The sequence below is a fragment of the Homarus americanus genome, unplaced genomic scaffold (assembly GCF_018991925.1).
Source record: "Homarus americanus isolate GMGI-L3 unplaced genomic scaffold, GMGI_Hamer_2.0 scaffold4658, whole genome shotgun sequence".
Classification (NCBI taxonomy): domain Eukaryota; kingdom Metazoa; phylum Arthropoda; class Malacostraca; order Decapoda; family Nephropidae; genus Homarus; species Homarus americanus.
Window position 1 is genome coordinate 1 of NW_024717782.1, and position 26779 is coordinate 26779.

The 26779-nt window shown below is 39.7% G+C and overlaps 2 long non-coding RNA genes across 2 annotated transcripts; both read right to left on the bottom strand.

Moving 5' to 3' along the window:
• Window positions 1-1534: 1534 nt before the first annotated feature.
• LOC121859018 lies at window positions 1535-12801 on the bottom strand. Its single transcript, XR_006087595.1, has 4 exons — window positions 12611-12801; window positions 11279-11502; window positions 9796-9940; window positions 1535-2426 (listed from the first exon to the last, which is right to left on the bottom strand). It is a non-coding gene; the product is annotated as an uncharacterized LOC121859018 (long non-coding RNA).
• LOC121859019 lies at window positions 10408-11276 on the bottom strand. Its single transcript, XR_006087596.1, has 2 exons — window positions 11211-11276; window positions 10408-10567 (listed from the first exon to the last, which is right to left on the bottom strand). It is a non-coding gene; the product is annotated as an uncharacterized LOC121859019 (long non-coding RNA).
• Window positions 12802-26779: the final 13978 nt, after the last annotated feature.

Here is a 26779-nt window from a genome sequence, read left to right on the forward strand (position 1 = left end):
CAGTGTATATATATATATATATATATATATATATATATATATATATATATATATATATATATATATATATATATATATATATACATATATATATATATATATATATATATATATATATATATATATAAATTATATATATATATATATATATATATATATATATATATATATATATATATATATATATATATATATATATATATATATATATATATATATATATATATATATATATATATATATATATATATATATATATATATATATATATATATATATATACATATATATATATATATACACTTAACATATATATACATATATATATATATATATATACATATATATATATATATACATATATATATATATATATATATATATATATATATATATATATATATATATATAAACAGTGATCCCTTGGTTAACGAGCTACCTCCCATAAGATTCTTAACTTCGGTTAAAGAGTTTCTTACGAGCCGACCTCAACAAGTTTTGGCTTGCACTTGGCGGTCAACCAGCTTTAGTATTAGTCCGCCAATACATTAATCGGTTCTAGGGCTTAAATTCCTTACTATTTTAGTAAATATCAATAAGTTTATACTATTCAATAATTTTTAAAGTTTAATATTAAATTTTTTAGTCATTTTAACAATTATTGAACATAATTGAAGGTAAAGTGACTTAGTTTTATGCGCGCCATCCAGCCTCTTAACACAGCAAACAGGCGTTAGTCTCTCTCTGTTTTCAGTGGAGGTAACATCTTGCTTGAGACTCTTCAACTGAATGCTTTTTTTCTCTGTTTCCAAGCAAATTATTGGTCATTTTGAAATTTATTTTACATAATGACAATATATAACGCAGTGTAGTGTTATTTTAAAGAAACTATTCTTTATTTATAGCAAGTTTAACTTTATAAAACACGGGTTGACATTGTTTGAATCCAGCATGGGGCCTAAGAGATCAAGAAAAACGATTTCAATCCAAAGCAAGCAGGAAATTATAAAAAAACATGAACGAGGCATTAGAACAAATGCGCTATGCAAAGAATATGGCATGTCGACATCAACTGTGTCGACAATTCTTGCACAGAAAGACAAATTCAAAGAAGTGAAAGGGAGAGAGAAATCTACAAGTGTGTTTAAAAGTAGATCCCTAATTGCAGAAAATGAGAGGTTACTTCTCATCCTTTCTTTCAACTTCTTATCATGGTTCAGTTATATTCAATACAATGGATTAACCTGGGAAAGCCATTTCATTCCTTTCCACATTATTTTCAGTGTTTACTCTACTTACACAGGTAGACTGCCACCACCCAGGCTAATACAGTATTATCAAACGGTTAGGTAGCGAGCTTAGGCAAGTGAGGTACAGTAGTTATTTTCAGAGAGAAAATACCAGAAATAACTGAGCAGTGACACTCGTAGTTTACCAATTCAATATTTATTAAACTTAAGATTGAACAAGATATAAATTTAACACACTCAGACAAGACTGGACCTTTAGGTCTTACCTTACAAGTAACCAAATAGATCTTCAATTATTTATTACAACACTCCATAATTGTTATATTGCATCTTTGACAATACAGGTGGTTATTTTACAACCTTGTCAACATCATAGATATTACCACATTAGTTACATCATCATGTTATTCGGAATGAACAACACGGAATCTTACCGTATCTCACCTTGGGTAACAACCCATATAACAGGCATTAACACTGGCAATAGCCATGTGTATGATTTCAATACTTAACCAAGGGCAATTATATTTCTGCTAATTATCCCCAATTATGTATAAGAATACTGCTTAGCATATATAACCAAGATTAGAGCACCCGGCAGGATTTAATTACACTGGGCATGGGGGTTGTTACTACACAAACAGCCGAAGCTTGTTCGCTGGTAGTGCCGGGGTAGACTCGATGCAGTGTATCTGCACGGTGTTCCCTGGGTGCGTCTGTCCTCAGATTCTAATCTCGCCTTATTACAGACCTCCTTCAATGAACATCTTGACCATAGGCGGCTACCGAACCTCGGTAGCGGTGAAAACACAGACAGTGCCTGGAGATGCGATGAGGAAGAGTCATGAGCGTGTTAAAAGGTCGAACCTCAACTACTCATAACCATACATCTGGCAACGATACACACGATGCTTATGCTTACGTTACTGTTATTATAATTAGCTATGTTAAAACATGAACACTGATATTCACCCAATTTAACTGAGTTAAACTGACTTAACTTGGCGGGGTGAGACAAACCTCAGTAGCATTTGGAAACTCGGGCATCCCTCAAGGGCGATATTAGTACTTCGTCACTTACTGGCAGACTCGACACTCACTCACTTGACAAGTTTAACGAACATTAATACAGTTGAAGCCTTCAACATCACTCACAGTGGATCTTGAATGTTTCATCTGTAATCAGACATATGTAATACAATATAATGTCACAGGGTTCTCTCCCAATTTCAAATCTCCGAAGCTGACATGAGCTCTTAAGAAATAACAGTTTGGAGATATTTGACATTAAGAGAAAACGGTAGGCTCAGGTGTCCTGACGTGATAAGAAAATGGACGCCTCCGATGGGGGACTTAATAATGAAGGCATAGCTACATGCTTTAGGGACTATGGAGCATAATATGAATCTTAAGACTTGTGTTAACTAACCTGTACTAACACGATCGGTACAAAACTTTCTCCTCTCCGAGATTCATATTATGCTGTAGAGTCACCAAAACATTTTCAGTAATTATATATTTGTACTCTTTAAAAACCTACACCACAATACACAGTTAACTGTCAACAATGCACACATCTAACATGTCAGAGCATTTGACATACATAAAAATTTGCACATTAAATGAATAAAATTACAAAACCTCTAGACACGGGTAAATGAAATTATCAAAGCAATACTGTCATGGACACATAGAAAAACATAGAATCATACATCAACACCAGGTTGACATCCCTTATCCGAAATCCTTGGGGCCAGTTGTTTCGGATTTTGTAATTTTTCGGATTTCAGAATGGTTAGGTTAGGTTTTTTTTTCAGGGATTAGCCCACCTAGGCATAGGACACAGACCCACATCAGGGCCTGGGGGGCAAAAATATAATAGTAGTAGTAGAAATAATACAGTAATGTCATAGATTGTGTTTCTCACTTTTGATCTTTTTTCATTCTTGTATTTATTATTATTATTATTATTATTATTATTATGTTACTAATATTTTCTTGCTATTATTATTATTATCATTATTATTTTTTTTTGTAATATTATTATTATTATTATTACTACTACATTTTCATCCCCAGGCCCCAATGTGGGTCAGTGACCTGTGCCAGGGTGGACTAATCTTCGAACACGGAGACACCTGGCAACTTAAGGCCGTTTGTTTACTATAGTATGTGGTATAATATAATACGAAACAACAAAGCCCAACCATTAATTAAACAACGGGGAACAAAGTAACCAATCACCAATCAATTTTACATCCAGCAGTGTTTGAAGAATCTTGAATGAGACTGTACATTAGGCTCACACTGAGGTTTAACAATAGAGTTCTCAGGCTAGGAATAGACGAATTGGTCCCATCCAGCCACTGAATTATTCGGGTTGACCGTATCACAAAGTAGTCACTCTCAGCTCACAAGACGAGGCAAGATCTACTGGCCAGAGCTAAAATGGTCTCAAATAGACAATAGTGCCGACGCAACGGTCCTCACGAGACCCAAAACATCCAATGCTCTTCAGTCTCCCTGCCACAAAAGCATTTAAACTGCACCAGGTCCATGTAACTGTACACACCTGGCCATTGCTTAAGTCTACAAACAACTACTTTCTGTACAAAATCCAGTCCTACCTAGGCTAGAACCTCCAACAAAACCCGAGTACTCAACAAAACAGAATGGTCCCACTAATCTCCATGCCCATACTGCATACTGACAAGCTCGAAAGGCAATACACACACTCACTACTAGCTAGAAAGGCCATACAGCATAGTCAATGTTCACAATCCACAAATCTAAACTACAAGATACAAGTGCCTACACAACATCACCTTACAAGTTACAGGTATACAATAACGACAACCAAGAGACGTGACAGTCCAATAGCGTCTTTCCCTAAAGATCCATTCGAATTACTGGTTTCCTCTTTCTCACCGGAAACCTAGCTCCAGGAACCTCAATTGGACTCCCGTCACTCCCCACACTCTCTCTCTCATCCAGTTCTGATTCTGATGAAGAATCACAAGATGGAACCAGAATGTCATTCCCCTGCACAAACATATCTCTACTCACAAATCTTTTTACTTTCTCAGCTGCTCTTTTGATTACATCTGTCTTGTCTGAAAAGTTAGTGAGTTCATTGGCGGCCCCGTCACGTATATCAGTTACAGTATAAGGACCCATCCATTTAGCATTCAATTTTCTACTAGTCCCTGGAAGAGGCAATTCATTTCTCACCCATACCGTCTCGCCCAATTGTACCGATTGGTTAAGTCTATCCTTACTGGCTCTTTGAATGACTTCTTTTGACATTCTCACAGAAGTTTCTATCATCATTCGGTGCACTTCTCTCAACCCTTCATTACTCTCATTCTCTGCTACAGGTAAATCAATGCCCACTTGTCGTTGTGAGTGTCTTGAAGAGAAAGCAAAGTGTGGTTGCACCCCTGTAGTGGTGTGTCCAGCGGTATTTAAAGCGCACTGAGTTGGACCTAAGAACTTGGGCCAACTTCTTGGGTTATCTTCACACATGACGGCAAGGAGGGTTTTAAAGGTTCGGTGCATTCTTTCTGTAACACTGTTGCCTCGCGGATGGTAAGGCAAGGTAAAATATGTTCTAATGTTGCTCATTTTACAAAATTCCTCAAACTGTGCAGCCGTAAATTCCTCTCCATTATCTGCAATCACCATTTTAGGGCTACCAAATGCATTAGTGAATTTCTCAAATTCTCGGTTAACTTCTTGGGTCGTCTTAGTACGAAGAGGGTAGAAATTAACAAATCTAGAGTAATGGTCGATGACCGTCAACACATACCGGTAATCATTGACACCAGCATGCAAGTCAGTCAAGTCGACAGAAATTCGCTCTAGAGGTTTGGTAACTGCCGGCATTTCCTGCCATTGTTGGACGAGTCCCTTAGTTCCCGTAACTCTTTGACAGGTTTCACAAGATTTTACAAATTTAACACAATCTGTACGGTAGTTAGGCCAATAGAATAGACTTGCTACTCTGGCAATGGTCTTCCACTGTCCTAAGTGACCTGACTTTGCACTATTGTGTACTAACTCCAAGGCAGCTTTACGTAAATGATCGGGTACCACCAGGCAATCGAGTAATGCTTTGTCAATCTGTTCTTTTACTAGGTATAAAACTCCATTAACTACTTCAAACTTATCAATGGTGGTTCCAGGGTATTTATGCATAGGTACCTTTCCTCCTTTCAAATACTGCACGAGTTCTTCCCACCTTGGTTCTTTCTGTTGCTCTAGACCAAATTCTGCAAGCGTTAAACCATCTAGTCTGGGAAATTGAGCCGTTAGGTTGTCCCACACCACTTTTCTTAAGGCACTAATTGGTCTACTTAAAGTGTCAGCCACAACATTTGTTTTATTCAGCTTATAATCAATGACAAAGGAATATTCTTTCATTTCTAACATCCACCTGTTCATTCTTTGACTCTTAGTCTTCTTCCTAAAAACTGAGGTCAGAGGTTGATGGTCAGTTTTGATAGTAAATTGTGTACCCCACAGAAAATGATGGAAGAACCGGCATGCTAACACAATTCCTAGTGCTTCCTTATCAGTTGCGGAATAAAAAGTCTCAGCTGGTTTTAACTTTCTGGAAAAATAACCGACTGGGCGTAGCGAGCCATCTTCCTGTACCTGGTTAAGGGAAGCTCCTACACAAACATCACTGGCATTACTGTGCAATTCAAAAGATTTGTCGATATTTGCTTTAACGAGGACTGGAAATGCGGCAAGCTCTTGTTTCAAAGTTTCAAAAGATTTCTGACACTTATCAGTCCACACAAAATCATCACTGTTCTTAGTGAGCTCGGTGATAGGATAAGCTATCTTGGCAAAATTGGGAACATGTTTACGATAGAAGCTACACATTCCTAAAAATTTATGAACTTGTTTCACATTTGTTGGGGGTTTACACTCTGATACAGCTTGGACATTCACTGGATCAGGTTTAATGCCACTTTCTGACACTACATGCCCTAAAAATTTGACTTCTTGTTGGCCAAACTGACATTTTGATAAGTTTAACTCAATTCCCATCTCTATGAATCTATCAAATACTCTGGCTAGCCTGTCTAACAAGGTTGCAAAATCATTAGCCCACACTATAACATTGTCGAGGTAGTTTCTTACCCAGTCCTCAGCTGCTAAAGGGGCTAATACTCGGTTTACTTCTCGGGTGAAAATTGCGGGACTGACTAAAAGTCCAAAGGGTAAATTTGTAAACCTCCATAAGTTATACCCTTCACTGAAGGTGGTTAGATCTCGACTTTTGTCGTTAAGTATCACTTGATAATATGAGTCTTTCAAGTCTAAAGTGGCATAATATTTATTTCCTGCAGCTTTCTCTAATAATTCATCTAATCTGGGCAAGGGTTGTATATCTACTGTCAAGTGTTGGTTTACCGCTCTGAAATCTAAACACATACGTTTGGAGCCATTGGGTTTAGTGACTAAGACTATGGGAGATAGCCAAGCAGCTGTTGACGGCTCAATGATGTTTCTATCTTGCATGTCGGTGATCATGTCTTTAATGATAGCTTTAACTTTTTCAGGGTGTCGGTACTGTGGTTCTCTAACTGGGTTATCATTGGCTAATTGAATGTTAGCAGGGGGACCAGCAATGGTACCTATTTCCTGAGGTCCAAACACAAACAAGGCTGTGTGATCTAGAATTACATTTCTCAACATCTTATGCATATCTCTAGTCAAATGTGGCCATTGTTGATTTCTTATTATTTCTTTCAACTTCTCCTGTCTATTGTCCCTTATTTACTTCATCACAATCTGGTATCATACTGTTAGAAATCCCCTGAATATGTCTTACTGTATTGATGGAAGATGTTGGTATGCCATTACAGATCACAAAAGGAATTGATGGTCCACTAGCATTATCAACTGGAATGACTTTCACAGTACTAGAAGGCCTACTCTCCTTTTCAGTTTGTATTGCTAAGTGATGGGGTGCACACAAGGAAATTTCATTAGATTGGCTGACTTTACATAACTCATCATATACTTGTGGAATGTTTCCCAGGTTAGTCCCTTTATTATCTAAGTAAGAAATCTCTTGCTCCAGAATTAGTTCACACTCCCCAAGCATAGTACCGGCACACAAACGAACTGCTTTCTGGGTTACATTATTAAGGGGAACATATATATAAGAATCAGAATGTACCCTCACACATATCTCGGGTTGTTGTTTAAATTTTTGATGGGTAAATCTGAGGCTTAAGATCTGACCTTCTTCTGCTCTAACTTTAATGGCCCTAATCTGTGAGCTATGGCTAGGTAATACGGTTTTCTTATTAATGTGAATATACGTGAACACTGGGTGACATGTTAGGGTTGTCTCTGATGGTAACCGGTTAATACATTTGATTCCCTTGGTGTTTTCCCTTACCGGTACCCTCCCACACATCTGTGAATGACCTGCCCAGATGAAAATTCTCTTTCTCTGTTTCCATTCTACTCTAAATCTCCCAAGGATGTCGGCTCCCAATAGCATATCAGTGCCGATGTAGTGATCATCAACGATCAGAGCTTGATGACGGATTTTCTTTTGAGGGGTTACCTTTACTTCTACTACTACTACTGTGCCTTTTACAGTCAGCTCTTCTCCAGTAACAGATTTGTATTTACAATGCCTAATGGGCCCTACGCCTAAGGTTTTAACAAAACTCAGAGAAATTAAAGTCACTTCACCGTCTGTATCAATTAAAGCTGTACAGTTACGTCCTCCACTGCCAATCGTATCAAAGGGGAAAAACTGGAAGGAATCGTTTTCCGTCCTTGACGGGAAGATTGGGCGCGAGCTTGGCGACCGGGACAGTTTCGTTGGAATCTCCTGCAACCTAGTCTCATACAATCCCAACATGAACCTTTAGGAGGTTTTAATGGACAGGTGTCAGGAGTGTGGTCTTGTGTTCTACAATATACACAATATGGTCCACGTCGCTGGGCCACCAAAGTTTGACGGGGTGTTACACTTGGACTTTGTTCATTTACTTCTCGTGGCACATTCACTTTCTTTCCTGCACTACCTCCCTTACGAGACCCTCTTTCATTCTCAACAGTCTCATACACTGGTCCTATTTGATTTGTTCCCTTTTGAAATTTTCTTTCTGATGGAGAACCCAAGTTGCGAGATCCCATATACATACTTCTCTGCCTATCCAACACATTCACAAAACTCTCTAATGGACAGGATTCAGACATATACCCCTTCATCTCAGCTTGCAATTGTCTCGGTAAAGTGTCAAACATTTTCTCTTTCATGGTGTTATCTCGCCCTGGCAGTCTCCCAAATCTACCTTCCAGGGCTGCAAATTTGGCTTTAAGTTCTCCCAGAAACCAGCGGGGATTATCATTCACATCATACTTTAACTGAGCGAACTCAGACCAGGCATCCTCAAAATTGAACTCAGACGAGGCATCCTCAAAATTTATGCGACTCGCAAACAAGGTTCTTAAAGCACGTTTTATACCATCCCAACCCTCTTCACCTAACTGACAAACCTCAGTTTTGACCATGGTGGAGACACGTCTATCCATTCGACTGATAGCTACCTCCCATCTATCCTGAGGATCTTCGGCTACATACTCTACCCGACGACAAAAATCAGTTATAGTATCTTGAGCCTCCAACCCTACTAACTCATCCAATGTCAACCTCGGAATATCTTTAGGACCTAGCAAAGGGGAACCTCTATGATATATAGATTTAAGGGACGAAGAAAGTTGGACCCTCGGGTGGCTGGGAGTTCTAGCGCAAGCAAAGGCACCATCTAAAAACTGACTTACCTCCCGCCTTGGTGACAGGTTTTGAGGGGAAGGGTTAGATGGCGGAACAACACCCGGGAGATGGGAACTCACCTCACTGAATATGGGTGCTGATCGGCCTGACATAACTTGTTCTAGCAGCACTTGAAGTGTTTGCAGGACTTCATTAGGCAATACTGGAGGTTCACCTGAGCCCGGTTCCTGTCTACCCCTGATTTCTGCCATCCTGCCGTGAAATTACTACACTTCTTGCAACCCCTCAGATACAATCCCCACACAAACTGCTCAGATAAATGCCCAAATGCTCAGACAAACTCCCCCAATTGGCAATACAGGTACTCTATTATTACGAGAAGAAAGAAAATAAAATGGTACTAGTCACAATTGGTAAAAAAATTTGGTAATGCACTCTTAAGTAATCTTAGAGCTTTTGTACACCTCTATATAACAAAGAGGTACCACACTGACACATAAACTTTAGCACAATGCCTAACTGATTAATCCAAAAAATAAAAAATCATAGTAATAGTACAGGAGACCAACATAACAAAAATTTACTCTCCTTCAGAAAACACAAGTACAGTTACAAAACACCAAAGGTACTGAGTAAGGATCAAATTATTAATCTAGTTTTCATGAATGACTAACACAAAAGCAGATTCTCTGCACAGTATTCAATAAGTATTCACTGTCTCTTTCAATGCACTGTGTTAACGATTCACAAATTACTCCGTACTGTACTCACAATTGTTGATCCATACATCATACTAGTATTCAACAATCCATTTTCAGATATTGCATTCACTTAGGCGTCCATTTCACCAAACAAAGTATTCAACACTTCGCGTCCATTTCACCATGCAAAGTCTTCAACCCAATCAATACAATTCCTGAAAATATACACAAATTAGTTCTCAAGTAACATACAGTACACTTATTAATAATGCAGGTAAATATCCACTGCAAGAAATGCTAATGCTCTAAGCAATAAAATTATTGTTTAAAGAAACCACACCAAAATATAAAATAGTAAAAAAAAAAAAATTTTCCAAGTTAATATCTGTTATAAGTTTTTATTCCAGTTTACTTATTTCTATCTGGTCATTTCCTAAAGTTTACTTTTCTTACTTATTGTTTATTTCTCATATTTTCCACTTACTCCTTTCTTTCAATTTCTTATCATGGCTCAGTTTTATTCAATACAATGGATTAACCTGGGAAAACCAGGTAGACTGCCACCACCCAGGCTGATACAGTATTATCAAACGGTTAGGTAGCGAGCTTAGGCAAGTGAGGTACAGTAGTTATTTTCAGACAAGACTGGACCTTTAGGTCTTACCTTACAAGTAACCAAATAGATCTTCAATTATTTATTACAACACTCCATAATTGTTATATTGCATCTTTGACAATACAGGTGGTTATTTTACAACCTTGTCAACATCATAGATATTACCACATTAGTTACATCATCATGTTATTCGGAATGAACAACACGGAATCTTACCATATCTCACCTTTGGGGGGGTCTGACTAATTACCCAAATGTAGCCGCAATGAAGTCAAATAATGGTCCTACATGAATAAATCGGGTTACCAATCACTTCTCGACTAGTATTTGGTGTCACAAAGTAAAAAAAAATTGGAAAACGTAATTTAATTTGAGTTAATGGATCGAGTGCATGTACCGAACCTAACCTAACCTCGACTAGTATTTGGTGTCACGAAGTCACAAAAATTGGTAAACTTAATTTAATCTGAGTTAATAAATCAAGTGCATGTAGCCTAACCTAATCTGATCTAACCTAACCTAACCTATCCTAACACAACACAACTCAGATTAAATTAAGTTTACCAATTTTTGTGACTATGACACCCAATAATAATCGAGAAGTGATTCACAGCCCGATTTACGCTTGTACGACCATCATTTGACTTCATTGCGGCTACATATGGGTACATTTGGGTAATTACTTGCTCCCTCGGTACATGCACGCGATCTATTAACTCAAATTAAATTACGTTTTCCATTTTTTTTTATTTTGTGACACCAAATGCTAGTCGAGAAGTGATTGGTAACCCGATTTATTCATGTAGGACCATTATTTGACTTCATTGCGGCTACATTTTGCTACATTTGGGTAATTAGTCGGACCGCACCTTGGGTAACAACACATAATACAGGCATTAACACTGGCAATAGCCATGTGTATGATTTCAATACTTACTTTTATTCTCTTCACCACTGAGCACAGGGGTTGTTCCTACACAAACAGCCGAAGCTTGTTCGCTGGTAGTGCCGGGGTAGACTCGATGCAGTGTATCTGCACGGTGTTCCCTGGGTGCGTCTGTCCTCAGATTCTAATCTCGCCTTATTACAGACCTCCTTCAATGAACATCTTGACCATAGGCGGCTACCAAACCTCGGTAGCAGTGAAAACACAGACGGTGCCTGGAGATGAGATGAGGAAGAGTCATGAGCGTGTTAATGTAACGGGCCGAGTTTTCTCTTTTTATAATTTACCCTTCAGATATTCTTTTCTGTTATGATTCTTCAATTCTTTAGTTATAAGTATACTTTAGATTCTTATACAAGTAATTCTCTTCTCAGTTATGTATGTTCTTTATCTTAAACTTTCATGATGTATATGTTTAATAATTTCTATGCGGTGTCGTTAGTTCCATAATGTATATACCTGTCTTATCTTTCTCTTCTTGTACTTTCCAAGTCTTTCATTTCATTCAAATATATTATATTCTCAGTTTCAATGTTCTTACCTTTCGGAAGTATACTTTGTTTTATGTCTATTCTTATACGTGGGTTAGTCTGGGGAACCATGTTACTCTTAGTACAACTCTTTTTATACTTACACAGGGTAGCTGCCACCACCCAGACTTTTCATTATATAACCTAACTCATGGAAGGGTTTTGGGTAGTGTGGTAGATGTATAGGCACGTGAGTAAGCATTATTTTCTGGGAACCAATGTTTAGGGGTAGAGTGGTGATACTCGTAGTTTACTAATTCAATATTTATTAACACAGTGAGTGGAGAAGATGCATCTTAAATTCACTCAGGCTAAACAGACCCGCAATTAACTTATTAAGTCATCAAACACTTCAAGAACTTATTACCTCATTAACCACCTCCAAATACTTAATATACCATTAAACAACTCCAAGTACTTATACCATTCAACAACTATTACTCATTACTTCATTCGACAACTGTTGTATTATTTCTTTGATAAGTAAGATTTAGAAATGACTGCACACTGTCAATAACGCTGGACCCGCAGGTCTTACTTTAACCAGTAACAAATTACCCCTTCAATTCTTGGTTAGAACATTATACTCTCAGGTCATTCTTTCATGGTCACTACATACGAATATATAACACACTGGACAACTCCACAATTAGAGTAACAAACAATACCTCCTGTTAGTTCGCAAGGAACAACCTGGTACCTTGAACTCTCATTCAGTGGTTCAATACTTAACATGGGATGACTATATTTCTGCTAGTCATCCCCAAGCATGGATATTAATACGGCTCCATACCTATAACCAAGAACAGTAGGTAGACCATGATCATACAACGGAGTCAGTGGGCCAGAGTCGTTAACAGGCTCGCTCGCTGGCTCGGAGCACCTGGCCCGGGAAAGGAATCTCGCCACCTTAAAGACGTCCTTCGAGAGACATCGTGCCCATAGGCGGCTCCCGAACTTCAGGAGTGTTGCTAACCCCCACAACAGGGTCTGGAGACGTGGAGGAGAAATCACAGAGGGAGTGAATATATAACTTCACTATACAAAACATACGTCTGGCACCGGTTCAGACGATAGCTAGATCTCTACTTTACTTGACTCAATTGGCACGGAAGGTACTATGTTAAAACATTGAACACTGATATTCACAAAAATGACTAAGTTAAACTGAGTTAATATGGCGGCGTGGAACACACGTGAACATACCTGGGGCCGTGGAGGAGAAATCACAGAACGAGAAATTTCCCCTCGCGCGCCTGCATATATACGGGCCTGAGGGCATATTCCTACTAGAAAGACAAATTTTACTAACAATAGGCTCTCTATTCAAAGTAGTCACTGGACACCTAGCTGTGACCGTTAGTGTCACAGATCAGGCTAATTTTCTACATCTATATTTATGATTTAATCAGAGATTGAGTTTGTCAGTAAAGAGGTGAAATGGAGTTATATATGCGTTCGCAACTCTATTGGCCTGACCGCAAACCACATCCCAGGTCAAACGGCCGTTAAGTCTTGGAGAATTTTGAGTTTGACAGGAACTGTTCAGAAGATTAATGACTTTCTTCAATAGACAACTGACACTGACTAAACTATGAACATCAGATTCTCTGATGTCGGGGCGACAAAATAATATAACTTCAGTAGCGATCAGACACCCATGGGTATCCCCACGGACGACATAAAATACGCCACTCTAGCTGGCCAACTCAACACTCGCCTACTTGACACGTCTTACTAACAATAAGGACAGTTGAAGCGTTCAACACCACTCACAATGGATCTTGAATGTTCCAACTGTAAACAGACATATCTAAGTTGACTCAAAACAAGGGTGTTCCCTCTCACATTCAAATTCATTTTATAGAGAGGTTGGTTTCAGTAAGTCAGAGAAAATGGGATAACGGAGGACTGAGGTGTCTTGAAGTGATGAGAAAACGGAGTCCTCAGATGGAGGACTCAAAATAAAAGCAGAGGTACATGTTTTGTGGGCTATTGAGCGTAATATGAATCATTTGATTTTGGCGTTAACTGATGTGTATGACCGTGGTCGTTACATTAAAAGGTCGAACCTCAACTACTCATAACCATACGTCTGACAACGATACAGACGATGCTTATGCTTACGTTACTGTTATTATAATTAGATATGTTAAAACATGAACACTGATATTCACCCAATTTAACCGAGTTAAACTGACTTAACTTGGCGGGGTGAGACAAACGTCCACATACCTGGAGATGCGATGAGGAAACGTCACTGGCTTGTGAGGTTGGTGACTTGGCGTGTGAAGCTTCCAAGTTTAGAAGCTCCAAAAATTGTTGGTAGCGAAAGGCAGAGCGGGGAAGATGCCTTTCAAAGTTTAGAAGATCCAAAACGTTATTGGTGGCGAAAGGCAGTGCGGGGGATGCCTCTTCGTGCATTCGTTTATATACAGGCATCTGGCAACTCAGCCATGCCAGAAAGACTAAATACGCAAAGACAGAAATTACATCTAAATCAGCTGTTATACATTTAGCTATGAAAATCAGTGCCATGGGTCGGGTGAATTTCTTACGTCTATTTTTATAATCTAATCAGAGGTTGAGCTTGCCAGGAAAATTTTAAATGAAAGTTAAATTCACCAGCTGACAACGGTTCTTTCACGTTCTCAGCAAGTCTACACAGCCCCATTATGAGAATACAGTTACATACTGAAGATAAGGAGTTTGACATATTCTTTTCAGGAGATTAATGACTTTTAAAACTAGATAACTGACAATCATTCAACAACGAACCTCAGATTCTCTTATGTTCGGGCATCACAAAGTTCTAACTTCAGCAACAATTGGAAACACACACAGGCATCCCTCAAGGGCGATATTAGTACTTCGTCACTTACTGGCAGACTCGACACTCACTTACTTGACAAGTTTAACGAACATTAATACAGTTGAAGCTTTCAACATCACTCACAGTGGATCTTGAATGTTTCATCTGTAATCAGACATATGTAATACAATATAATGTCACAGGGTTCTCTCCCAATTTCATATCTCCGAAGCTGACATGAGCTCTTAAGAAATAACAGTTTGGGAGATATTTGACATTAAGAGAAAACGGTAGGCTCAGGTGTCCTGAAGTGATAAGAAAACGGACGCCTCCGATGGGTGACTTAATAATGAAGGCATAGCTACATGCTTTAGGGACTATGGAGCATAATATGAATCCTAAGACTTGTGTTAACTAACCTGTACTAACACGATCGGTACATTGTGACGGCAACGAGTGTGAGCTGTTTCAAGACCAGACTTGACCAACACTGGAGCAGGTTCACATCAGTGTTGCCATTTTAGCGGTTTTCCCCGCTAAATCTAGATGGTTTGACCCACCATCTAGCGGGTAAATTTGCTGTCTAGCTGCTAGTGTTTTAGTTTTTGCGGATTTAATTGATGTCTGGCGGATTTCTAACGGTTTTAGTTATATAATTATACTTCTCCCTAGTCTGTACTCACCCCTGAAGGACCTACTCGGCTGTAACCAAATTAACAAAGGAAACAACTAAAGTCCTTGAAAAGGTAGCCTCACAACCCCCAGCTCAACCTATAGTGCTCAACCTGGGAAGTCAACTGTCGGTTAAAATCATGACGGCAATAATACACGCCCACCTCTTGAGTATTGCCAAACCAGGATGCTTTGCTGAAAGGGTAAAGGAAATGTTCGCGGCAAATAACCTCCCATTTCACAACAAGAAACTGTTATACAACCTGAACAAGCATTCGTATATAGCACCCCTAAAAAGGTCAAAATGGGAATTGTGGCTCCACTGTAACGGGCCGAGCTTCCTCTTTTCAATAATTTACCATACAGATATTCTTTTCTGTTAGTATTCTATTTATTCATATACTTATTTGTTCTGTAGCATTCTTTCCAATGAGTATCCTGTTTTATATAGTTATCCTTCTTCAGTTCTTTACATACATACTTACTCTTATATAATATATCTTTGCTTATATTCTTATATGTTCTTTATCTCTATATACCTTATATTCTTATATAAGTAACTCTTATGCTTCTCTGCTTATGTTTTCCAAGTCAATGTTCTTTCTTTAAGTTTCCTTTCATATATTATAATCTCTTCCATATATTTTGTTCTTGTTATATTCTAAACCATGGATTAACCTGGGAAACCATGTCTTTGTTATTACCACACTTATTATACTTACAACGGTAGCCTGCCACCACCCAGGATTTTTCTAGAATATAACATCTCTTAGTTAACTGTTAGGTAGCGAGCTTCTAGGCACGTGAGTTAGTTATTTTCTGAGAACCAATGTGGGAAAGGATAGAGTGGTGATACTCGTAGACGTAGATTACTAATTCAATATTTATTAACACAGTGATTGGATAAGATGCATCTTAGATTCACTCAGACAAAGCAGAACTGCAATTTATTTCTTAAGTCATCAAACACTTCAAGAACTTATTACCTCATTAAATACCTCCAAATACTTATTACTTCAATCGACAATTGTGGTATTATCACTCTGCCAAATGATATTCAGTACTGGGTATACACCAGATATCACTGGACCCTCAGGTCTTGCCTTACCAAGTAGCAAATTCACTCTTCACTTCTTGGTTATATCATTATACTCTCAGATTATCATTTCATGGTCACTACCAATGAATACATAACACACTGAACAACTCCACAATTATCTCAACATACAATACCTCCTGTTAATTCACAAGGAACAACATGGCACTTTTAACTCTCATCCGGTGGTTCAATACTTAACCTGGGATACTATATTTCTGCTAGTTATCCCCCAAACAAGATACCATAATACTTAGGCCTATGTAACTGTGAGGAGTGCCCCAGGGTAACGCTGGTCTCTACAACAAATGAAGATCGCTGTTAGGGGTCGGTTGTAGACCGACACACGCTCAGGGAGTTGGCGACTGATTTGCAGGAAACAGACTTCCCAGTTCAGTCCTGTCGAATCAACGGCATCGTCCAACCCGGTTACCGCCCCACGTTAGCCGATGAGTATTCAGCTCAACCCACTGGAGAGACGTTGAGGAAGTCACGAATGCCTAAAGGTCTAACTTCAACTATACAAAACATACGCCTGGCAACGGTTCAGACAATATCTAAATCTCTACGTTACTCGACTTAATTGGCACAGAATTCACTATGTTAACACATGAGCACTGATATTCACCAAAATTGACTAAGTTAAACTGAATTAATAGGCGGCGGGAACACACGTTAACATACCTGGAGAGACGTTGAGGAAGTCACGAATGCGTGATTCTCCCTCGTGTCGAGGTATATACGTGCAATCGCGGGGCAGCTTGGGCCTCCGTATTCATACCAGAAGGGTCGATCTTACCAACAACAAAACTTCTCTATCATTTTGGATCACTGTATACTTAGTTATGAACTCCGGTGTTCTTGATCAGGGTAATTTCCTATGTCTATTCATATAATCTAATCAGAGGTTGAGCTTGCCAGGAAAAGGTGGAATATACACGTCGATAACATTAATTCTGCAAGCTCAGGCCTGAGACGAAACAAGGAGCTAGTCACGGGGAGGCGCTAGATCTTGGAGATTATACCAGTTGACAGAATAGTTCAGGAGATTAATGACTTTCTCAAATAGACAACTGACACTAATTAAACTATAAACATCAGATTCTCTGATGTCTGGGCGACAAAATGATATAACTTCAGGCGCGATCAGAAACTCATGGATACCCTCACGGACGACATAAAATACGCCACTCTAGCTGGCAAACTCGACACTCACTTACTTGACACGTTCTACTAACGATAAGGACAGTTGAAGCATTCTACCCCACTCACAATGGATCTTGAATGTTCCAACTGTAAACAGACATATCTAAGTTGACTCAAAACAAAGGTGTTCTCTCTCACACTCACATTCATTTTATAGAGAGGTTGGTTTCAGTAAGTCAGAGAAAATGGGATAACGGAGGACTGAGGTGTCTTGAAGTGATGAGAAAACGGACTCCTCAGATGGAGGACTCCAACGACAGCCGAGTTACATGTTTTGTGGGCTATTGAGCGTAATATGAATCATTTGATTTTGGCGCTAACTGACGTGTAAGACCGTGGTCATTACACCACCACCGTCACCAAGAAAAATGACTGAGAATCAGGACCTCGGGGAGGAAACCGGTATCAGGTTTTACACCTGCTCAGCCCCCCAAATACTCTCAACCGAGAGACTACTGGCGGAGATCAGGGAAGGAAAAGTAAAATATACATATACAGATACGAATATGGAAGATCACCATATAGAAACACTAATAAAGAGAGGAAGAATCCTCACCAAATATAATAGAATAGAAAAGGTGGAGCAATCCAAATACAGGAAAATTCGCCTCGGCCTGCATACGGAGAGGAGAACATCGTTCATCCAAAATGCCGCCAACAAGCTCGAGACATCACCATTCATAATCAGCAGACTTAAAATAATTCAACATAATGTCCTGGCCTGGACACATACAAGAGCTCACGAATTATACAACATATATCGTACCCTAGACCCAGACGTCATCATACTAAATTCTCACGGCAGGGATAATTCAAATAAAATCAAGATATTTAATTACACAGTATACCAAAAAAACAGCCAAAATCCTTTACAAGATGGAGTTGCCATAGCAATTAAAAGAAGCATAAAACATAAATCCATGATACATTCCAAGAAAACTTTCTGGCAATAGAAATTAACAGCACAACGGGTCCAATCATAATCGGCACCTGCTACCTCCCTCCAAGACGACCAATCTTTCCAATAGCAGACATGCTCAGATTGATGAGGAGGAACATACCTGCATACTTTCTGGGTGATCTCAACGCTAGACACCGCATACTAGGACACCATACCAACAACGCAGTAGGCCGGGTCCTGAACACACTAGTGAGCCACGGCAACGTGGTACACCTCGGACCGGAATTCCCCACGTACATCAGAGCAGGCCACACAGGATACCCAGATCTCGTGTTAACAAATCAACACCACCACCTAAACATACTACTCGAACCCGGCCCAATATCCACTAGTGATCATCTCCCTATCATAGCCACACTCTCCACAGCCCCAATACAGATCCCGGCCAGGCTAAGATTCAACTATAACCGGGCTAACTGGGAAAACTTCAAACAAGAATTAAATAACCCGCAACCCATACAATTACACAACGGGCACACTTCTCTAATAGACCAATCACTGGATATATGGTATGAGCACGTCAGCCAGGCCATGGAACACAACATACCCAAGACCACTCACCGAACATTACCACACCCTCAATACTCACACCAATCAAGAATCATACAGACACAATTTAGCAACCTAATTAAACTAATCACACAGCAAGGATGGACACCGGAACGCAGAAACATATACAACATAATACACGAACAACTAAAAAAGATATCAAAAGAAGCATACAACAGGAACTGGCAGAAGCTGATTTCAGAAACGGAAGGAAACTACCATAAACCGAACCAGTTCTGGCAGAAAATAAAGCACTTAATGGGAACCTCCAGCAACGAGTCAAACTATATAATAAATAGTAATCAAGTCAAATTAACAGAACCAACCGAACAAGAACCGGAATTTAGATCTTTCTGGAGTAAGATTTTCAAATCACCAACGAAGAAAACTTAAACTTTTGCATGACCACAGAGAGGGAAGTATCCAACCATATGTCGCAAATAACCCATATTTGGCAACCGAGACTCACGATCGACCTGAATACACTGGATGACATGTCCCCACTAAACAAACCAATCACGGTGGACGAAATAGTAAGAACAATCAATAGCTTTAAGAACAAGGCTCCTGGAGTCAGCAAAATAAATAAACTCATTTTACAGCAATTACCAAGCAACATGGTACTTCTACTAAGAAATATATTCAATGCATCCATAGCTTCAGGCTACTACTCAAAGAAATTCAAGACAGCAATTATCAGACTGACACCAAAACCGGGGCCAATCTCTCTCTTAGAAACACCGGGAAAATTTTTGGAAAAAATAATTAACCAACGATTAAGAACACACCTGGAACTGGAATACAAATACAACCCTAGACAACGCAGATTCAGGAAACACAGAGGAACAAACACAGCCATAGCCCTTATATACGAAAGTATTGCAAACGCAATGCATAATAAAGAACAGTGCAACGTAGTTTTAAGGGACGTGGCAAAAGCGTTCGATAAGGTCTGGCACTTGGGACTTAAATATAAAATAACCAATCAAGAACTCCCTAACAACTTCACTTCTCTACTGTGTAATTTCTTGGACAATAGAGAAGCACACATTGTAATAGGCAATCACAAAGGCCCAAGCTTCAGACTTTATAGTGGAGTACCACAAGGAAGTAATTTATCCCCAACTCTTTATACAATCTACACTTCAGACATGCCGCCACCAATTCACGGTGAATACATCGCATATGCTGATGACGTCACCCAGATCATCCACCATCCAGGCAAGGCCAAACAGATGATGGCATTAAAAACAGCTCGCGCCATAATACAAATAAATAATTACGAGAAGAAATGGAAAATATAAACTAATACACAGAAACTAAAAATCATACACATTTCAAGGATAAACCAGCACCAATCACTGTAAACAACGAAGAAATACAATACTCAAACGAAGGAAAAATACTGGGGCTGACAAGAACAAGAACCGGAATAAAGAAACACATAACAGAGCGTAATAGACTAGCCCAAATACAGCTTACCAAATTAAGAAGATTCGGCAAAATGGAACAGAAAATACAACTACACCTATTTAAAGCCACTTGTCCGTCCCCATCTTGAATACCCGCCAATACCATTAAACACGATTAGCCTTACCAACCAATTAAAACTTCAGGCAACACAGAACAAAGCCATCCGCAGAGCCTCCAAACAACGTCCCCCATACACAACCAAAATTAAAGAGCTTCACGAAAACTACAATATTTTACCACTGAACATAAGAACATACAGCCAAGCACAGGCAGTATGGCACAAACTAGAAGTAATGGAAGACGAATTATACCATCGACTAAAAACAGAGGACACCAGAAGATCACACAGCTGGTGGCCAAAAAGCCTTCTCATAAGCCTCAAGAGCCAGAACTATTGTACACTAAATAGTACACAAAAGATGAGAGTATTCTACTAGTTACACAAGGACCTAGCAGACCTCTCCAGCTTACACAATTATACACCACAGCATAAATAACTCCTTGACGCCAATAAGATAAAAGATGAGAGTTTTCTACTAGTTACACAAGGACCTAGTAGACCTCTCCAACTAACACAATAAAAAACAACCCCTTGCTAGCTAGCTTAGCCTCCTCCCCTCCTCCCCCCTGTTCCCTTGAGCTCGGGCGACCTCTTAGTGCAGCCTTCACCACAGCCAATCAAATCGTCTCTGCTAGGTGGATAGCCCACCTGCTCTTATTCTCTACTACTTTACTTCCCGTTTCATAACTTTCCTTATACCTTACCTCGTCTCTCCCTTCCCATGGCAAGCCATTGCCATTTTATCTCCGTTATCATCATCATCATCATCATCAGGAGACCATTCTACACTCGGCTACCGGCCCAGCAACATCTCTCACAGCTCCTCACCACCCAGCTTCCTCAGAAACCTCCTCGCCCTACAGGACCTCTGAGCAAGCTTCTCCTCACCTAGTCACTCCTAAGCACTGCACTGTACAGCAATATATATACAGAAAGCGCATTGTGAGTTTCCTTCCTCCATCCCATCCTGAGTGTGAACACAAACACAAATTATACCCCACAAGAGTTGTCGAATTACCACTGGTAGTCTCGCGAGCCTCCGAGGGTCCGACTAATTACCCAAATGTAGCCGCAATGAAGTCAAATAATGGTCCTACATGAATAAATCGGACTGCCAACCACTTCTCGACTAGTATTTGGTGTCACAAAGTAAAAAAAAATTGGAAAACTTAATTTAATCTGAGTTAATAAATCGAGTGCATGTACCTAACCTAACACAACACAACTCAGATTAAATTAAGTTTACCAATTTTTTGTGATTTTATGACACCAAATAATTATCGAGAAGTGATTCACAGCCAGATTTACACTTGTAGGACCATCATTTGACTTCATTGCGACTACATTTGGGTAATTACTCGCTCCCTTGGTACAAGCACACGATTTATTAAATCAGTTTAAATTAAGTTTTCCAATTTTTTGTGACTTTGTGACACCAAATACTAGTCGAGAAGTGGTTGGCAGTCCGATTTATTCATGTAGAACCATTATTTAACTTCATTGCGGCTACATTTGGGTAATTAGTCGGACCGGCCTCCGGTAACTTCCCTGGTTGCACGCAGTAGGTCGAGGGTTCGAGTCCTGGCTGGTGAGGCCGTTGATTATATATATATATATATATATATATATATGGGTTAAATTAGGTTTGGTGTTATCATAGACCTTTTGTAGACCGCACGCTATGATAGCACTAATAACAATAATTGTAATTATACCTTTTTCAGCAAATACACTTTATAATTCTTGACACGGTAGGTCTTAAGCTAGTAGCTCCATTAACTACACTCTGGAAACTACTACGTATTTGTGAAAAACCTCAAAGCAATTAACACAGACGCATGAGTTGGGAGTCTTGGGACCGCATGAGACGCCTTGTCACTCGACCAGTATATCCCTACGAGGAAATCAAATACCAAAGCAGTAGGTGGTCAGCAATTTGCCGAGGGTCCAAAGAATCACTAGACACCCTTTCCCTCCGGAGAGCAATCATTAGTTCCGTCTTAAGTTCTTCTCTAGTGAGGCTTGAAGTATGTCTGGCAGTACTGTGTTATGGTAGGTAGGTACCAGGTAGCCTCACTCCCATAGGGTCTACGCTAATGAAAATAAAAATGAAATTTTTATTTACGTATTTTTGAAGGCTTATGGTGATATTAAAAGTTGTACAATAAATGTATGGAGTGGAGATTGTTTGTTTTATTTTTTTTGAAGCCACTGATTAAATGTATAAAATAAATATAAATATCTTACTTGCGACCCCTGGATTCCATCCAACGTCGCTGATTGGCTAGCGATGACATCACTTATTAAGCTCCGCCCACTTAGTTAGATCAAACAGTAGAAGCGGGACATTTAAAATGAGAGGAAATGTATTGAATATTTTACAATTCAACCAGAGTTCCCGTTTTATTGTAAATTTCGTCAAACATCTTCTTATTGTATAATTTACATGGCAATATACACTGTAGATTACATATTATTAAATATATATCTGATTAATAACATTTTATGCTAGTATGAAGTGGCAAAAGGGGCGTGGCTTAGCGATCTTGAGAGCAGTTGCCAACTAGTGATCTCCTGAGGGCTGCGTGAGGCTGCCTGGTGTCTCCCTGCCTGGCACTGTACAGTAGAGAAAACGGGAGTTACGTCACCTTATTTTCGCCTTGCAAAAGCTTACGAGACCTCCGGAGCCACCGTATGTTAAGAAGAAAAGTTAGCCTTTTTAAATCGTGTTGTGGGTTTCATAACTCTTTAGTGCATCACCACCGCAGGGGATAATGTGAACTCCTAAATCACTTACGAGGTTCGTAACCCGTTAATGAATCTCTAAGTTACGACCTTAGATACAATGTGACGTCACAAGATGGCGGATGTTTTGTTTTGAGTATCTGTACAGAAAGACTTAAACCTCGACTCGACTTCCAGATTATACGGCCTATGATTATATAGCACAACACAAGACAAACTGAAAGAGTTGACTTACCTGCAGGACTGAAAAACTTTCAACTTCTATGAAGGGTTTACAGAGGCTGGAAAAACGGAAACAAAGAGCATACCCGTCCTAATCAACAGCTGGTCACACTGACCCACTTGATTCAACTCAACAATTCATCCAAGAGTCCCACAGCCCACATCAACTTCAATGGGTGAACGGTGTCACCACCCAAAGTGGCGCCCCCACGCGGCCGAGAGTAAACTAAGTAATTAACCGGCGAGAAATAAAGGGAGAAAGACGAAAATTTAGGCAAAATCGCGGTACTGTGCAACCATCCATCACCTTAAGGATCAGAAACCTTTATTTTGATTTATGAAAAATAAAGAGGCGACTCGTACACCACACTCAATGTTGACTGTTCATTAGTTTATTTTGTGAGCGCTAACTTCATTTATTGCATGTCCCACTGTAGACTTGTTGGTTAACATCATAGTACCATTAGTATAAATAAGATGAACAGGATACTGTTGTATTCTCGAAAATATAGTGTGGAACTGAGAAATTTGAGCCATTATTAGAATCATTGAATCAACATACAGTAGTAACTTATATAATTGAATAATTTGAAGTACTTGATAATAACACTATAAATTTTAATTTTAAATTATCTTCATCACGTACAATAACCATCCTTTCACACGGTGTAGTGAACGTGTGGAGCAACTTACCTCAGTACCGGACGTGGTCGCGACCCCATCCTTCAAGAGACGATGGAGAAACAATGGGCAGATCAAGCTGTCGGTTGTGGTTGTTAGTTCATGCTAAGATTCTCTCAGCTCTCCTGTGCAGTATGTCACAGTGATATTAAACTAATTTATAAAGATTACCTTACTCATTTATACAGTGTCAGAGTAGTGAAGTATGGTGAGGGTTTACCTTGCTTATACTGTATACAGCGTCAGAGTAGTGAAGTACTGTATGGTGAGAGGTTTACTTTGCGTATATACAGTGTCAGAGGTAGAGTAGTGAAGTATGGTGAGAGCTTTACTTTGCTTATATAGTGCCAGAGGCAGAGCGGTGAAGTATGGCGAGAGGTTTACCTTGCTTATATACAGTGTCAGGGGCAGAGTGGTGAAGTATGGTGAAGTTTACCTTGCTTATATAGTGTCAGAGGCAGAGTGGTGAAGTATGGTGAGGTTTACCTTGCTTATATACAGTGTCAGGGGCAGAGTGGTGAAGTATGGTGAGGTTTACCTTGCTTATATACAGTGTCAGGGGGCAGAGTGGTGAGTATGGTGAAGTTTACCTTGCTTATATAGATGTCAGGGGTGAAGTGGTGAAGTATGGTGAGGTTTACCTTGCTTATATACAGTGTGTCAGGGGCAGAGTGGTGGTATGGTGAAGTTTACCTTGCTTATATAGTGTCAGAGGCAGAGTGGTGAAAGTATGGTGAAGTTTACCTTGCCAGCCTTATCTACTACAGTGTCAGAGGCAGAGTGGTGAAGTATGGTGAGGTTTACCTTGCTTATATACAGTGTCAGGGGCAGAGTGGTGAAGTATGGTGAAGTTTACTTGCTTATATACAGTGTCAGGGGTGGAAGTGGTGAAGTATGGTGAGGTTTACCTTGCTTATATGTGTCAGGGGCAGAGTGGTGAAGTATGGTGAAGTTTACCTTGCCTTGGTTGCCTTGCTTATATGAGTGTCAGAGGCAGAGTGGTGAAGTATGGTGACGCTTATATACAGTGTCAGGGGGCAGAGTGGTGAAGTATCGGTTTGCTGAGAGGCAAGTGGTGAAGTATGTCAGGGGCAGAGTGGTGAAATGTGGGGTGGGACCTTGCTTATATACAGTGTCAGGGGTAGAGTAGTGAAGTATGGTGAGGTTACCTTATATATATATACAGTGTCAGAGGCAGAGTGGTGAAATATGGTGAAGTTTACCTTGCTTGTCATATACAGTGTCAGGGCAGAGTGGTGAGAAGTATGGTGAGGTTTACCTTGCTTATATACAGTGTCAGGGTAGAGAGTGGTGAAGTATGGTGTGAGGGTTTACCTTGCTTATATACAGTGTCAGGGGCAAGAGTGGTGAAGTATGGTGAAGTAGTGTCCTTGCTATATATAGTGTCAGGGCAGAGTGGTGAAGTATGGTGGGTTTGCTTATGTACAGTGTCAGGGGGCAGTGTCAGGGCAAGTGGTGAAATATGGTGAGGTTTACCTTGCTTATATACAGTGTCAGGGGCAGAGTGGTGAGTAGTGGTTTACCTGGTGAGGTGGTGAAGTATGGTGGGGTTTACCTTGCTTATATACTCTACAGTGTCCGGGGCAGAGTGGTGAAGTATGGTGAGGTTTACCTTGCTTATATACAGTGTCAGGGCAGAGTGGTGAAGTATGGTGAAGTTTACCTTTGCTTATATACAGTGTCAGGGGTGGTGAGAGTGAGTGAAGTATATATAGAGGTTTACCTTGCTTATATACAGTGTCAGGGGCAGAGTGGTGAGAGTATGGTGAAGTTACCTTGCTTATATAGTGTCAGAGGCAGAATGGTGAAGTATGGTGAGTGTCAGGGCAGAGTGGTGAAGTATGGGTGAGTTACCTTGCCTTATATACAGTGTCTTGAGTATGGTGAGGTTTACCTTAGCATATACAGTGTCAGGGGCAGAGTGGTGAAGTATGGTGAAGTTTACCTTGCTTATATACAGTGTCAGGGGAGTGGTAGAGTATGGTGAGGTTTACCTTGCTTATATATCTCCACAGATGTCAGGGGCAAGTGGTGAAGTATGGTGAAGTTTACCTTGCTTATATAGTGTCCCGGGGTAGAGTAGGCAGTGGGGGCAGAGTGAAGTTTACCTTGCTTATATACAGTGTCAGAGGCAGAGTGGTGAAGTATGGTGAGGTTTACCTTTAACCTCTCTGATGTCAGGGCAGAGTGGTGAAGTATGGTGAAGTTTACCTTGCTTATATACAGTGTCCAGGGTAGAGTAGTGAAGTATGGTGAGGTTTACCTTGCTTATATACAGAACATCAGGGGCAGAGTGGTGAAGTATGGTGAAGTTTACCTTGCTTATATAGTGTCAGAGGCAGAATGAGAGAGTATGGTGTGAGGTTTACCTTGCTTATATACAGTGTCAGGGCAGAGTGGTGAAGTATGGTGAAGTTTACCTTGCTTATATAGTGTCAGAGGCAGAGTGGTGAAGTATGGTGA